Below are 16,006 nucleotides of genomic sequence, written 5' to 3' on the forward strand. Positions count from 1 at the left end.
GATAGTTTGTTTAAAAATGGGATTTCCAAGTGTTATTACATTGGAGCAAAGGGTCATATGGTGAAATAATACTGGGAAAAACATCCTTTTGAGAATAATGGATAACATAAAATGCTGTTGGTAATGCATATCAATTTCTCACCAGTTGCTAAATTTGCCAAGTTTATCCATACCTCAGCATCTTTGGATGAGCTGAAACTCTCCTCACCAATTTCTGCCTCACATATTGCTTTGCAATCTTTAAAATGCAGAAACAAATTCTGCCTTCTCTGTAAAACCAGCCCAGATGCATGTGTGCAAATACATTTGCACACACACTAGAACTAATATATGCCACTTTTTAAAATTCCCTATTATGTTCCTTCATCAGTGCATTTACCACATTACGGTGTAATCAGTTTGTAAATCTCTCTCCTTTGCCAGATTATGAATGGCTTACAAAAAGTCTAGAAAGATATAAGTAGTTTGAAGTGGCTAAAACTATATTTCAACAATAAAACATAATTTAGCTTCTCAATTCATTTTGCTCTATTGTTTTAAGCAAATTGTCAAACTTTAACTAAAATTTCCAAGTCTTCACCATATTCTGTCATTAAATATTTAACATAAAATTCCCGTAGGCTGTAAAATTAGATGCTATGTAAATGATTTACTACCACACTTTTATAGTTGATTTTTTTCTATTTCTGTGCTTAAACCATAATTAGCAAAGGAAATAAACAATCTGAAATAACATAAAGTAAAGACTTTATTCTTTATGTTTTCACATGTGCCCTACCCTTTCCAACCAACAGAAAGCTTTCTAACCAATCCTCTATTCATTTCTGTTTTGACTTTTACATGTTATTGTTCTTACTGTAAGTTGATTTTTTATATGTTCAGTTAAAACACAATTTTAAAAATATGCCAACTATACAAACTGTCACATTGATTCCATTTACAGAACACCTCTAAATGTTAATAAAAATGTTTACATTTTGCAAATAGCGATTAAGAAAAAACTTCTTATTTTGGGAGAAGGTACAAGAGATAATAGTAATTTTGATATGTATTTGTCAAATGAGAAAGGCAGTAAACAGTTTTGATTTTTATTCCCAAGTACTTATATGGAAAGAAAAGGAATGAGGGGGTCCCTCAAAGCGATAGATGGATATGGAAGATAAGGTGGAGGGTCCCCAGTGAATCTCTGACCCACCTGTGCACTAGGAAAATGGGGTAGAGCTATGGGAAGTTTGTGCCTTGTGCAGGGGGCTTGAGCTGCACCTCTTCGGCTCATGTATGGTGGCCTGGAATTCAGTCTGTGAGATGGGAGCCCACTGGCAGGATTCCCTCTTGCCTTGCTGACAGACTTTTTTTCCTTTTTTCCTTTTCACCCAATCAATTCTGCTCTACTCACCCTTCAATGTGTCCACACACCTAGTCTTTCCTGGTCATGTGACAAGAACCCAGTTTTAGCTGAACTAAGGGGCAAAGTTCTGCAACAAAAGTTTTATTTTCATTTCAAAATATAACAACTAAAAATAAAGTGGCCTGTACTATTTCCTCCTTAGAGGTGATTCTATAAGTGGTGGATTTTTTATTCTACTATTTCCGTAAAGAACTAAGAAGTATTAAGAAGGTTTATTTTAACTCTTAGTTTCAAACAGCAAGTAACTATTCCAAAAGAAGAACACTAGAAACCTAGCTCACCTTGAAAACAGTCTTGGCCAAGGGCCAAGCTTGAAGTACATTGGTCAAAGTGGAGAGTTTAAAAACATAATTAATTAATTAATTAGCTCGTTTATTTATTGATTAGTTGGGTTTGGTTCCTCAGTAGAAGTAAGTAGAATGTTAAATTAATAAGAATTTAAAAGCTGATAAGTACATTTTTATAGACGGTAATATTCTATCTGGGATGCCATATTTATGGAGGTAGTATTTTTGTAGCAAAACACCAATGACAAAGATGACTTTCAGTAACAATGTTTAAATTATGACGATATTGGAGATCAGTAATTTTAAATGTCCCTCACAACAGAATGTAAATTTTTCCCAGTAACAAGTTGCAATGATAAAATTCTAACAATTCAAAATACTACATTTTATTTGTTCTATGTACTAATGAACAATACATAACTGTGTTTTTATTTCATTATTTCAATATATATTTGTGGACTCCTACTTTGCCTCAGGTATGGTAAATATTGGAAATTTAAAGATCAATAAGTCTCTTTCACTTGCATGAGCTCAGTAAAGAAAGACAAATAAATATCTGAAATTTGGTATTACTTGTTTTATAGTAAATATATGCACTAGGTCCAATGGTGTTTCAGCAGAACCTAGAATAGTGTAGCACTCTGGAACCATGAAGTTATTCAGGATGGCTCCAGAAGAACGTGAGAAAGGGGAGGGCTGAGAGTAGGACAAAAAAGAAAAGGTACCTTTAGGTAAGCAGAGGCCAGGCTATAAAGAGCTGTGAAGCCTTGCCAAGGTGTTAGAGGTTTCCCTATGGCCAGTGGTGGGCTACTGAAGAATTTTAATGAGGGAAATAGTACGACACGATCAGAACTGCTTTCTAAAGCCATCACTCTGGTGATAGTGGCAGTAAATGGTAGCAGTAAATGTCATAATTATGATGGCAGTGTGATAAGACATGATTTAATTTTTCTTTTTTACCCTAGAGTTCTCAAATGTTTAACACTGAATCTGCCTGCTACTTGATAATATAAATAGATGTTTATCCTAAGTGAAAAAGATGATTTACATGTAATTGTCTACTTTTTCCAGTAGAAACCAAGCATAATCAAGACTGAGTATAAATACATATAATTATGATTTGCCAATTAAAAATATTAACAAAAAAGATCGAACTACATACTTCTTGCTCACTGCTCTAGTCCCAGTGCTAAATTCATAAAAAATAAATATTTGTTGAATGAGTGAATGTTAGTTTAAAGACTAGAGAAAGTATTTTCAGTATAGAATTGGGTGAATACAACTTAGGATGCTACCGTGTTTTTTACTGCAGTGACTGATATAATCAATAAGTATAGGAACACAAAAGAAGCAAATGGATTTCAAAAGAAAAATAACACATACAGCTTCGAACATTTTCAGTATAAATTCCCTGTGGAAAATTGAGATGAAAGCATCCAGTAAGAAATTGGTTAAAAGAGTAGGGAACACAGGGGAAAATCTAGGCTTGAAATATAAATTTGGGAATTCTTAACTCCCAAGGAGGTGGTGTAAGCCACAGAACTAGATGTCATTAGTTAGGGAATGTATAGACCAAAAAGACCAGAAACCCTAGGGAAAATCTGTGTCTTCAAAATTGCCCGAAGAAGTGTTTCTAATATCACAGAATTCAGTGTCATCCAATTCAGGAAATACAGATTTTCAAGAGAAGAGTTGTGAACAATGTCAAATGTGAAAGGGAAATCAAGTAAAATAAAGGCAGAAGAGAAAACTTTGAATTTGGAATTATTTTGTCATATAATTTCAGGTTTAGAGCAAAAAGAATGTAAGTGTTATCCAAACCATCTTTTCCTGGATTTCCCAAATGTTAAATTTGGTGAATAAAAACTACTTTGTTATTCTCTACTTATTTGTAAGTATGTATGCATGCACGTATATATGTATCTATCTATATATTTTTGAACTATCTGGGACATTTGAGAATAAGCTGCAGTTATGATGCTTCTAAATGCTTACAATGTGTTGTCATAAAAACAAGAACATTCTCTTACATAAACATAGTATAATTATCAAAGTCGAGATATTGACATCAATGCAAAAACACTTTTTTTTTTTTTTTTTTTTTGAGACAGGGTCTCTCTGCTGCCCAGGCTAAAGCACAGTGGTGTGATCATGGTTCACTGTAACCTCCACCTCCAGGGCTCAAATGAGCCTCCTGCCTCAGCCTTCCCAGGAGCTGGGACTACAGGCCTGTGCCACCACAGCTGGCTAATTTTTTGTTGTTGTTGTTGTTGTTGCAAAGAAGGGTTTTCCCCATGTTGCCCAGGGTGGTATTGAACTTCTGAGCTCATGTGATCCACCTTCTGAGCTCAAGTGATCCACCTCCCTCAGCTCCCAGAGTACTGCGATTACAGGCTTGAGTTACCATGCCTGGCCTATAAACACTCTTCATTCAAATTTTGCCAATTATTCCTTAACATCCATTATAGAAAATAAAATTCAGTCCAGTATGCAATTCAGGATTACAATTTGAACTTAATTGTTCTGTCTCACTCGTTTCTTTAATCTGGAAGAGTTTCTCAGCTTTAAGTATGTTGATATTTGGAAGAGTATAAACTAGTTTATACCATGTCAATCAATTCAGATTTTTTGTCTTGTTTAGATTGATCTTGTGCATTTTTGTCAAGAATACACCAGATATGATGTATCCCTCTCAGTGTATCATAGCATAAAGAACATAATGCATATTTGACTCACCAATGACAAAGTTAACAATAATTATTTGGTGACAGCCGGGTGCCATGGCTCATGCCTGTAATCCCAGCACTTTGGGAGGCTGAGGCAGGCAGATCACGAGGTCAGGAGTTCGAAACCAGCGTGATCAACATGTTGAAATCCTGTCTCTACTAAAAATACAAAAATTAGTTGGATGTGGTGGCATGTGCCTGTAATCCCAGCTACTCAAGAGGCTGAGGCAGGAGAATCACTTGAACCCAGGAGGTAGAGGTTGCAGTAAGCAGAGATCACGCCACTGCACTCCAGCCTGGGTGTCAGAGCGAGACTTCATCTCAAAAAAAACCCCAAATTATTTGGTGAAAGTGATATGGGCCAGACTTCTTTATTATAAAGTGGATATTTTGTTATTAATAAATATCTTAATATGATGTAAATACATTTTGTCAATATTTACTAATTTAAAATTTTTTTTAGTTTTTTAAAAAATATTTTCACTATTTTTTTTTTGAGACAGAGTCTCACTCTGTTGCCCAGGCTGGAGTGCAGTGGCACAATCTTGGTTCACTGCAATCTCCAGCTCCTGGGTTCAAGCAATTCTCTGCCTCAGTCTCCTGAGTAGCTGGGATTACAGGTGACTGCCACCACAACTGGCTAATTTTTGTATTTTTAGTAAAGATGGGGTTTTACCATCTTGGCCAGGCTGGTCTTGAACTCCTAACATCGTGATCCACCCACCTTGGCCTCCCAAAGTGCTGGGATTACAGGGGTGAGCCACTGCACTCAGTCTTATTTTTTTTCTTTGATAGAGATGTGACATCCCATACTGGAGTGCAGTAGTATGATCATATATAGCTCACTGCAGCCTTGAATTCCTGGCCTCAAGTGATCCTCCTGCCCCAGCCTCCTGAGTAGCTGAGACTAAAACCATATGCCACCAGGCTTAGCTAACTTTGTTTCTTCCTCTCTCTTTCTTTTCTTTCTTTCTTTGTTTCTTTGTTTTCTTTCTTTCTTTTTCTTTTTCTTTCTTTCTCTTTCCTTTCTCTTTCTTTCTTTCTTTCTTTCTTTCTTTCTTTCTGTCTTTCCTTTCTTTCTTTCTTTCTTCCTTCCTTCCTTCCCTCCTTCCTTCCTCTTTCTTTCTTTTTTTGTTTTTACTTTCTTTGAGACAGAGTGTCACTCTGTTACACACAGGCTGGAGGGCAGTGGCTCAATCTCAGCTCAAGGCAACCTCTGCTTCCAGGTTCAAGTGGTTCTCATGCCTCAGCCTCTCATGTAGCTGGGATTACAGGCATGCACCACCACAGCCAGCTAATTTTTTCTATTTTTAGTAGAGATGGGGTTTCACCATGTTAGTCAGGACAGTCTCAATCTCCTGACCTCATGATCTGCCCTCCTTGTTCCTCCCAAAGTGCTGAGATTACAGGCATCAGCCACTACACCCAGCCAAGCACCATCTACTTTTATGATCACTTTAGCAAGGGAAAGATAATGTGGCCTACAATTCACTAGTTCTTCAAGCTTTCACACTGAAGTATTACATGTCATTGTTATATTCCATTGACCAAAACAAGTCATGTAATCATAGGGCAGGAAAGTGAGCCTACCATAGGGCCATAGAAATTAGGTAATAGGATACAATTGCACTACTGATTACAAAAGCACTAGTGGTTATGGCACTTTCTTCTCCTAGTGAATTCACTTTTAAAAGTCAGATTCTTGCATATACATTGATAGAATCCTGCATAGTACTATACTTAACTGAATGACACTCAGTTTACTTAAAGGTGATGAGAGGTTAAATGTAATCACTAGGTTGATCAAAATAAAGCATTGCAGTTCAAAAAATGGAAAAACAAAGAGTGTTATTAAAAGATCCAAATATCATTTCTTGAAAAATAAAGAATAATACTTGTTTATTACTGGGGTGCTAACTTATTGCTAAGATATAAGATCATTTTCAGTTTATTTTTATATTCAATTTCCTTGGCATTAAAGTTATCAACATTAAACTTATACATACACATAAACATATATGTATATATATGCACACATAACCACACACATACATGTATATATACACATACATATATATGTAAAACAGAATTTTATGAGAATCCTTGAGAGGAAGAATGTTCTTGAAATTAGTGTTTTTAGAAATCAAAATACTATGATGTTTAATAGTATCACAAAGAAAATAAAAATAATTTGAGAAAAGTACTTTCTGATATACACAGGAACATAGTAAACAGAATACGCTAAGGTGAATAATAAAGATAAGCAATGGTCTCAATAATTTCTCAACCAATACATTGTTTCTTGTAGTAAATGACATTTCCATTCTTTATGTTTTAATCAGAAGGAGCGGGAGGCTCCTTTGAACCACAAACATTTAATAATTACAAGCACTAGGCCGGGTGCATGCCTGTAATCCCAGCACTTTAGGAGGCCGAGATGGGTGGATCACCTGAGGTCGGAAGTTTGAGACCAGTCTAGCCAACATGGCAAAAACTTGTCTCTACTAAAAATACAAAAATTAGCCAGGTGTAGTGGCAGGCACCTGTAGTCCCAGCTACCAGGGAGGCTGAGGCAGGAGAATTGCTTGAACCCAGGAGGCGGAGGTTGCAGTGAGCTGAGATTATGCCACTGTACTTCCAGCCTGGGTGACATGAGTGAAAAAAAAAAAAATTCCAAGCACTATAACATTTAACCATCAAATGTTAAATATATCTATTATAGGAAATTATATTGCTTTAGTTATTGTAGACTGCAGATTCTAAGGACTATGTTTATCATAGAAAATGGATTTTTTTCAATCTTCTTTAAACAAATCACTAGCCTTTGGATAATTAACCCACTGCTACACACACACACACACACACACACACACACACACACACTCAGACAGTAGACAGAAAGCTAGCTAGATAGCTAGATGATTGACAGAGATATTTTACAGATTTATATATTGTATATTAATTTGTAAATATAATTTAGATAATCTTAAAGGCTATCTTGTCCAGCAACATTTATTAAGATTTAAAAGCAGAGGATCTGGAAACAAATGGCCTAAGTTCAATTCTGATGCCATTACATCTTAGCTGTGTTGTTATTTTTCTTGTGCTTCAATTTCCTTATTGGTATACTTTGTATCATAGCATCCTTCAATTCACTTTTGTAAGAAGCAATTAGAAAAATAACTATTTCACAGGAAGCATTCAATGTCTGTTAGCTAATATCATTATTATTTATGCAAAAGCTACAGCAGTTTATGTCTACTTTTCTCGGAAGTCTTCTTAAAATAAAGGATGTCTTTAGCATTTTCAATACAAATACACTGAAAAGTCTTGTTCTATGCTGTTCATTTGTTATGGTCAATGAGTACATGAACGGGCTAGTAAGTACAGACATCTGTCATGAGTCTGCTGTTTATTTTATCATTGTTCATAAGTACAGGTTAAGCTTATCTACTTGCTTCAGGTCAATGCTCAATGTATTCTACTAAAAGAAGAAATAAAATGAATTTACTAAAAGAAGAAATAAAATGTATTCTACCAAATGAAGAATACATTCTCAATGTATTCTACTAAAAGAAGAAATAAAATGAATCTACTAAAAGAAGAAATAAAATGCTACAGATTACTTAGACATTTGGGAATTAAGAAGGAGGGAATTCTGTTATGTACAACATGGATGAGTTTTGAGGACATTATGCTAAGTGAAATAAACCAGTCACAGAAGCACAAATGATGTATTTGTCAAATTCATAGAAACAGAGTAGAATAATGGTAGCCACGTTCTGGTGATGGGGGAAATGTGGAATTGCTTTTTTATGGCTATTAAACTTCAGTTTATTTAAAATGAAAAAGTTATAGAATTTTGCTGCACAACATTTGCATATAGTTAAGAATATGGTAATGTACGCTTAGAAATTGTTAAGAGGGTAAATCTCATATTATGTGGTTTTCTTTCCACAATAAAAAAAAAACTTATAACAATAACCAAAAGCACAATAAAGTGTGAAAAAACAAAACAAGTGGAAAAACAAAACACATGCACATACATACACCTATATATACACATACAAAAATACACACTGGGTTCCAAACACTAATGCTTCTGAAATATTTATTAGGTGAAGAGAAGCATTATTTGGCAAATTTGCATAAAATATTTTCCAAACCTATGTCCCCCTTTCAACAAAACATGCCTTTCCAAAGAGATTGCCTGAAATCTATTACCTTGCATGTATCAGCAGCAACATGAATCCATTTAATGTATAAAAAAGGCAAATATGATGTTTAATATATACATATATAGCTTTTCCATTCTAATAAATATAGACACATTTTCGAATTCTAAAGTTTTACTCTTGTTAGAGGTCTTTGTGAAAAATAGGAAAGGTATATGTAGCTATGAATGTCAAAAATAAGACATTTGCTTTTCATTTCCTACAATTGTGAGACAACAAAAAATGAATTTACATATAAATATTTTCAAGGTGTATATTGTGCATATATTTATAAAACTTCACAAAACATCAATCTTTAACTAAATAGTGAAACTATACATTCCAATATTTCACAATGTTCTCTATAGTTTTCTGTGCAACTGTTGAAGTGTTCCTTCTTTTATCTTTTGTTGAAATGCTTTATGGAGATTAAAGCTTAACTTCAGAACTTCAGAGTAAGCAACACAGAATGAAATAGCTTGGAAGAGACAGAATCGTGCAAAATCACAAGCTGTTTCTAAAGATGTATGGCAAAGCATAGGATTGAAAATTGAAGTTGAATGTGGCAACTTAACAGACACAGAAGGGTTTTTCTTTACACAGTGCATCCAAATTTCTTTTAGATGTTTTTTGAAAGAATTCTGGTGATGGAAAAATTATTTGAAACTTGGAAATAAGGCAAAAATGTGGGCAACAAGTCCACTCGATGTCCCATGGTGGTAATGCCCAACTGAAGATTATGTAAAGAAATGTATTTAATTTGTATTAAATCTTAATTGAATGTATGTGTATGTTTAAGAACAAATGAGTTGAATAAAGTGTACAATTATTGTTTTTCTAATTTCATAAAACAAAATTTGGAAATTTATACTTACACTGCCAAATTGTGAGGGGATATTTTGATAAAATTCATATGGAAATAAACTGTTTTCTCCTGACAAATCCAATATATTCTTAGAAATGCACACATCTGCCTGAAAATTCTCATTGTTTGATAATAAAATCTAATTGGATTAAATTCACATTCTCTCCAGAAATTTCTGGGAAAAAGATGGTCTACAATTATTGACATCTTTATTTCTGAATGTACATAGATAACAATAGAGATATATTATTCAGCTATTGTCTGAATAATATATTGACACAATTTCTTAATGTCTAACTTTATCAGGACAAGAGGTATTTCTTTATTATTTAACAAATATTATATTGTTATATATAGCCTATCACATATTTGCAAGATCAGAAATGGACCTTTGTATTTTATTAATGTTTTGGAGACTTTTTTATTTGAAGATAGGAGAAATGATTCATTCTGTCAACTTAAAAGGCATAACATAGCAATACTGATTGAAAATAGAAGACATTTGATGAAAGATAAGAGTTAAAACAATTCATACCTTAATTTAGGCATTTATGAAACTTTCAAAACGCACTAATATTATTTGACAGAAATCATTTAGCTCTGCACTTGTCATTGATTACATTAATGTTCTCTACAGCTTTTTAAATCTCTCAATGTAATTCTAAATATTAATCTGTTAAGTAATGAATATTGGAGTTTAATATTCATGACGTTAATCTCCTCCCAAAATTAAACCTTGAAATCAAGTTGTCTCTTTTAAAAAATATTATTAGGAAGTTAAAAAATTGACTACATTAAATAAATTGAGGTTTTTTTAGACAAAATAATGGTCAATTTGATAGAAGTTTTACACTTAAACATTTGTTTTGTTATCTTGTAGTGATAGAATTTTTCAAGTGAATATAATACATAAAATAGAGAAATATTAACTAAATGGGAAGAATGGTATTTTTTTAAACCAAATTTTATATAAACATTGGAATTTCATCTTTCATCTAATTTATCAATATTTTAATGTGCCCTACATTTGACAGTTTGGTTTTACCAATTTGTACCATTCCTTCTGAAACTATTCCAATTTAATATTTCAAAAAATGTATATAATTAAAATATCATAAGAAAAAAGTTATTCACACAGGCTTTTTCATTAATTTTTGAAATTTATAGATGACATAATAATTGTTCATATTTATCTTTTTAAAAATCAGATTAAAAGCCTCAAATTGGTTTCATCTCTGGCTTGGGCTAATTCTGAACTTAATAACTGAAGTTGCTTCTTAACACGTGCATTTTTCTGTGTTTCTGTTCTTCCTCGCTTCTATGGTTCATTATTCTTTCATTTGATAATTCAGCACTAGCCTCAGCATTATTCTTATCATGTTTATCATGTTTGTTTTCAGTCGGAGGAATGACTGGTGGTGATGGAGGTGGAGTGGGGACAGACATCACAGTTTTTGACTCTTCTTTGGTCTTTTCCAAGTCTTCCTGGGCTGCGAAAGCTTTGTGTTGCCACTCAGTGGCTTCTTCTTCCTTTTTCTTCTTGGCTTCTTCTAGAAGTGCAATCTTGGCAGTGAATTCAGCAAGTTCTGTTGCTAGCTGCTCCTGATTCTTCATCTGGTCGGCAGCTTGTTTTGCTATGGCAGACTTCGCCTCTTCAGCAGCTCCACTCTCCTTTTCAAGCCACTCTGCTTCTTTTGCTCGTTTTTGTTCTTGATCCAGTTCTAGAGTTTTTCGAGTCTGTTCTTCTAGTTCATTCTGGGTTTTGTCTGTTCTTCAATTTGTTTTAGACGTTCCATTAGCTCTTCCTTTTCACGTACTATTCTTTCTTTATCCTTTTCTGCTATTTCTCTTTTCTTCTTTTCATTTTCTAATTGCGCCCTTTCCAACTGCTTCTGATGTTTCTCCTCCCTATCCTGAGCCTTCATCTATTGTATTTCAGTAGTATCAGGCTTCCTTCTCTGCATGCATAGTTCATGGTTGCCGATACATAAGGCCAAAATCTGCTTACTGATTCTCAGACAAGGTGCATAAAAAACAAAATCAGGTGCCTTTTTGTCGAATGGCCTTATAACAAATTTTTTGTCATTGAATAAAATATTTCTGATTTCACTCCAGGGAAAACCAATTTTAGGTGTTAACTTGTCATCATGCTAATAAATATTCAGACCCCAGCATCAACACCTAGCCATAATTCAGTTCCTTTTTTATTTTTATTTATTTATTATTTTATTTTATTTTATTTTTTGAGACTGAGTCTCTCTCTGTCACCCAGGCTGGAGTGCAGTGGCGCGGTCTTGCTCACTGCAATCTCCTCCTCCTGGGTTCAAGCGATTCTCCTGCCTCAGCCTCCTAAGTAGCTGGGATTACAGGCATGGCGCCACCACACCCGGCTAATTTTTTGCATTATTAGTAGAGACGGGATTTCACCATGTTGACCAGGCTGGTCTTCAACTCCTGACCTCATGATCTGCCTGCCTCAGCCACCCAAAGTTCTGGGATTACAGGCATGAGCCACCATGCCCAGACCCCTTTTTATTTTTTATTTCAAAATAGTTTACTCCATACATTTCTAGATCTTGTGCAATCTTCAGGTATTCCATCATAGAATCCTCTCTTAGAATTCCTCTACGTTCTTCATGTCAGTTTTGTATTCTTTCTTCCCACTGTTCTTTCATTAGTTTCTGTTGTTCCAATACGTGCTGGGGTAGAAGTCTATCATTAGCCAGGTAGCCTGGCTTATGAACTTCTTTATTATAATCTCCATACTTGGCTTGGACAGCATAGGAAGCCAAAAGAACTGCAGTTTCTGGCTGGCAATGTATCTCATCCTTTAAGACGACTTCTTTAACTTGCAAGAACAAGAGTCTATGGGTTATTTCTTGAATTAATTCCTCAGAAACATCTTCAGGAAAGAATTTAGCTCTAAATTTGAACTGTAAAGGATTATCTTTTTTAACATCTTGCTGTGTCACCCTTTTATTTAGTTTAAGCCATGCAGAATAACCTTTGCTGTCTACATACCGCAGCCCAAAAATCTAGACCTCACACAAACCAACTGTTTTCACCACCTGGTCAAAAAGTTGTTTGCCAGTTGTATTGGGCACAAAATGTATTCTTCATGCTGAGAATGTTAAAACAGGTCGTGATAAGTACAAGAATCTGCGACAGATTCGACAAGGCAATACAAAGTAGCATATTGATGAGTTTGAAGCAATGTGAGAGTTGTTATTTTGTATATATGTTCTGCATAAGCTGAACCACCAACATAGAAAAGCAGGCCTTTGCAGATATGATGGAATGCATCCCACCTTGCCAAAGCACTGATACTAGTTTGACTTTGGTAGCTAAAAGACAAATTTAAGGAGAGGTCTTCAATAAGGCAGTATGATATCATGCTTGGTTTTCTTTTTCTTTTTCTTTTGGTCTAGGGAATGGAGAATGCTGTTCCATTGCCTCCTTTTACATTTTTTCTTTTTCTTTTTTTCTGTTGAAGAGTAACACTAATTATCATGTTTGACAAATGTATATATGTGGTTTCAATTCTATGCACATTTTAAAGGATAATGGTGAACATTTTAATGGATTTCCCTTACGCCTTCCATATTTAACCTGTACATATTTCCACATTCTCTCTCACTCACATTTTCTCAGTGTGACCTTCTCATATCTACCATGCCATAGCCATAATTCTGCCATCATACAGATCAGGCAGTGATTAAAATGATGGTAGGTAGCAGAGTGGACAGTCTTTGATCATTATGTAGAATATGGCTATGAATCATGAAGGAGATTAGAACATTTAATAATGTATGTACAGCTAGTGGTTAGTTTTTTTAATCCAAATTTAATTAACCTTATTGGATATTTGATATTTGGTTATTTAATCACAGTCATCTTTAACAGCTACCTTGATTGGTGTTTTATCTCCTGTAATCCTTTGATGACTTTTTTGCCTACTATTTCAGAGGTTTAGACAGCAGTAGCAGTTCCCTAGGACAGTTTAGTGACAAAACAGCCTCTGCAAGATTTTTAAAGTTTTGTTCTTTTACAGACTGATTTTAAAAACAGATGGTTAAAAAAAGAAAATATACATTTGTTGGTAACTGATTTTAATTATTTTTTAAAACTTCGACCTTTCTGGAAGAGCAGCATATAAAAACAGCCCCAAGGAGGGGACAACAATACTACCTCACTACGACACCTATCATGACTGGTTGTTCAAACACAACAGAGTGTGTGTAAGCTATATGTTTTATAATTCATAATGATAGCCTCAATCATCAAGAAATACTTTTGAAATTTCATTTTCTTTCAAAATACTTTAGAGTGCTAAATTTTTAACTGCCTTTTTGTTGAGTCAAACTGTGGGATTCTGATTGGTATTAAAATTGTAATTTCTCAGTGGTATACTGTCATCCTGGAGGGGTGTTGTATGGCTGAGGAAGAGAGAAAGAGAGAAAGAGAGAGAAAGAGAGATGCTAACCTTGTAGCATATGAAGAATGTCTGTACCTCGATATGATAGTTACATAATCATTTTAGTCCGTTTGGTTTCTAGATCATTGTGCTTATTTTTTTCAATCTTTAACTAAAAATACTTAAATTGGGTTTAATTCTATTTTAGAAATTATAATTTTAGTTTATATTAATTTCAATTATATTATTGAATAAATCCAGTTAGAAGGAGGTTTTAATATTGACATGTTATAATATTTTGTTTATTGTAAAACAGCTAAATTTGGATATAAAGACTTGTTTTCTCTGTGTAGTTTAGCTACTTTCCATTTGGTATTACACACTCAAATTTACATTTATCTATTAAAATTGTCATTTTACTAAACATTTTCATGCACAGTAGACTGAAGTTGTGTCTGAAAATATCTCTTGTGCTTTTTTGATTTTGCTGACTTTAAAAGGATTAATCTGGGCAGACATTATGAAAAAGAAAGGTTGCATTTAATATATTTTTTAAACTTTGTAGGAAAAAACGTAGCTGATTAACCTTGAAGTGACTATTGTACCATGGTTGTGCACATGCTTCAGAATCCTATGGAAGAGAATGTTCCTATCTGCAGTATATCAAAGGAATGGATGAGGGACCCTACTATTCATGTTTTGAAACATAAATGTTCATTTTAAAGCAATTGCCATAATAAATAAAAACCTGAACTTACATTGGATTTTTGTTAATTTTCCTCATTTTGAATTATGGGCACTCCATAACTACATCAGTTTGACACAGTATTGAAAAATTATCAGCTGTATTTTGCTGTTTATGATCTATTTGTAGATTAGGATTCAAATGGATTTAATACATTTTTAAGGCTGCGTGAATTTTTCTAAACAAGAATCATTTGCAGTATGGATTTCATAGATATTAAACCAATTATAACTTACCATTAGCAGTTCTGAGCACATGTTAATATAGTCAATGTGAAAATACACTGATGAGTATTTGGTAAATCCTACTAGGCTTTTACCATTAATGTAATTTTGTGTTATACAATTAAGTTAACATCTCTAATTTGGGATAATATTCATTGGTTAACAATAAAGTGACAAAAGCCCATGCCAGAAAAAAGCCTCAAATTAATTGTACATATTTATGGTGTACAGTATGATGCTTCAATGCATGTATATATGGTATAATTATCACATCTGAGAAATTACCATATCCATGACTTTAAACATAATTTTTTTGTGGTGACAACATTCAGTCTTCTATCTTGAAATATACACTATATTATTATTTGCTATGGTCACCCTACTGTGTAATAGAACACCAGAACATATTCTTCCTGTGTAACTGTAACATTGTACCCATTGACCACCCTTTTCCATTCCCCCTCTCCTTTCTACCCTCCCCAGCCTCCAGTAACCACTATTCTATTCTCTAAATCTATAAAATCAGCCTTTTTAGATTCCACATATGAGTGAGATCATGTGATATTTGTCTTTTTATGTCTGGCTTATTTCACTTCTAATAATGTCTTTCAATGTTCATTCATGTTGCCACAAATGACAGTATTTCATTCTGTTTTATGGCTGACTAGTATTCCATTGTGTATGTATGTATGTGTGTGTATGTGTATGTGTATATATATATATATACACAATAGCCAATATATAAATGCCCATCTGTAGATGAGTGGATAAAGAAAATGTGTGTGTGTGTGTGTGTGTGTGTATATATATGTGTGTGTATATACATGTGTATATATATGTGTATATACACATACACACACACACATATTTTCTTTATCCACTCATCTGCAGATGGGCATTTATATATTGGCTATTGTGAATAGTGCTGCAACAAACATGGGAATGAAGATATCTCTTCGACATATTGATTTCATTCTCTTTGGATATATACCCAGTGGTGGGATTCCTAGATCATATGATAATCCTATTTTTAATTTTTGAGGAACTTCCATACTGTTTTCCATAATGGCTATACTAATTTACATTCCCACCAGTGGTGTATCAGAGTTCTTCTTTCTCAATG

At 33.9% G+C, this 16,006-nt stretch overlaps 1 pseudogene; it reads right to left on the reverse strand.

Moving 5' to 3' along the window:
- Positions 1-10,704: 10,704 nt before the first annotated feature.
- LOC105714780 (radixin-like) overlaps positions 10,705-16,006 on the reverse strand; it is a 46,476-nt pseudogene continuing 41,174 nt past the window's right edge.

Source organism: Aotus nancymaae, unplaced genomic scaffold, assembly GCF_030222135.1.
Source record: "Aotus nancymaae isolate 86718 unplaced genomic scaffold, 86718_ANA_hifiasm-v0.15.2.pri h1tg000058l, whole genome shotgun sequence".
NCBI classification, from domain to species: domain Eukaryota; kingdom Metazoa; phylum Chordata; class Mammalia; order Primates; family Aotidae; genus Aotus; species Aotus nancymaae.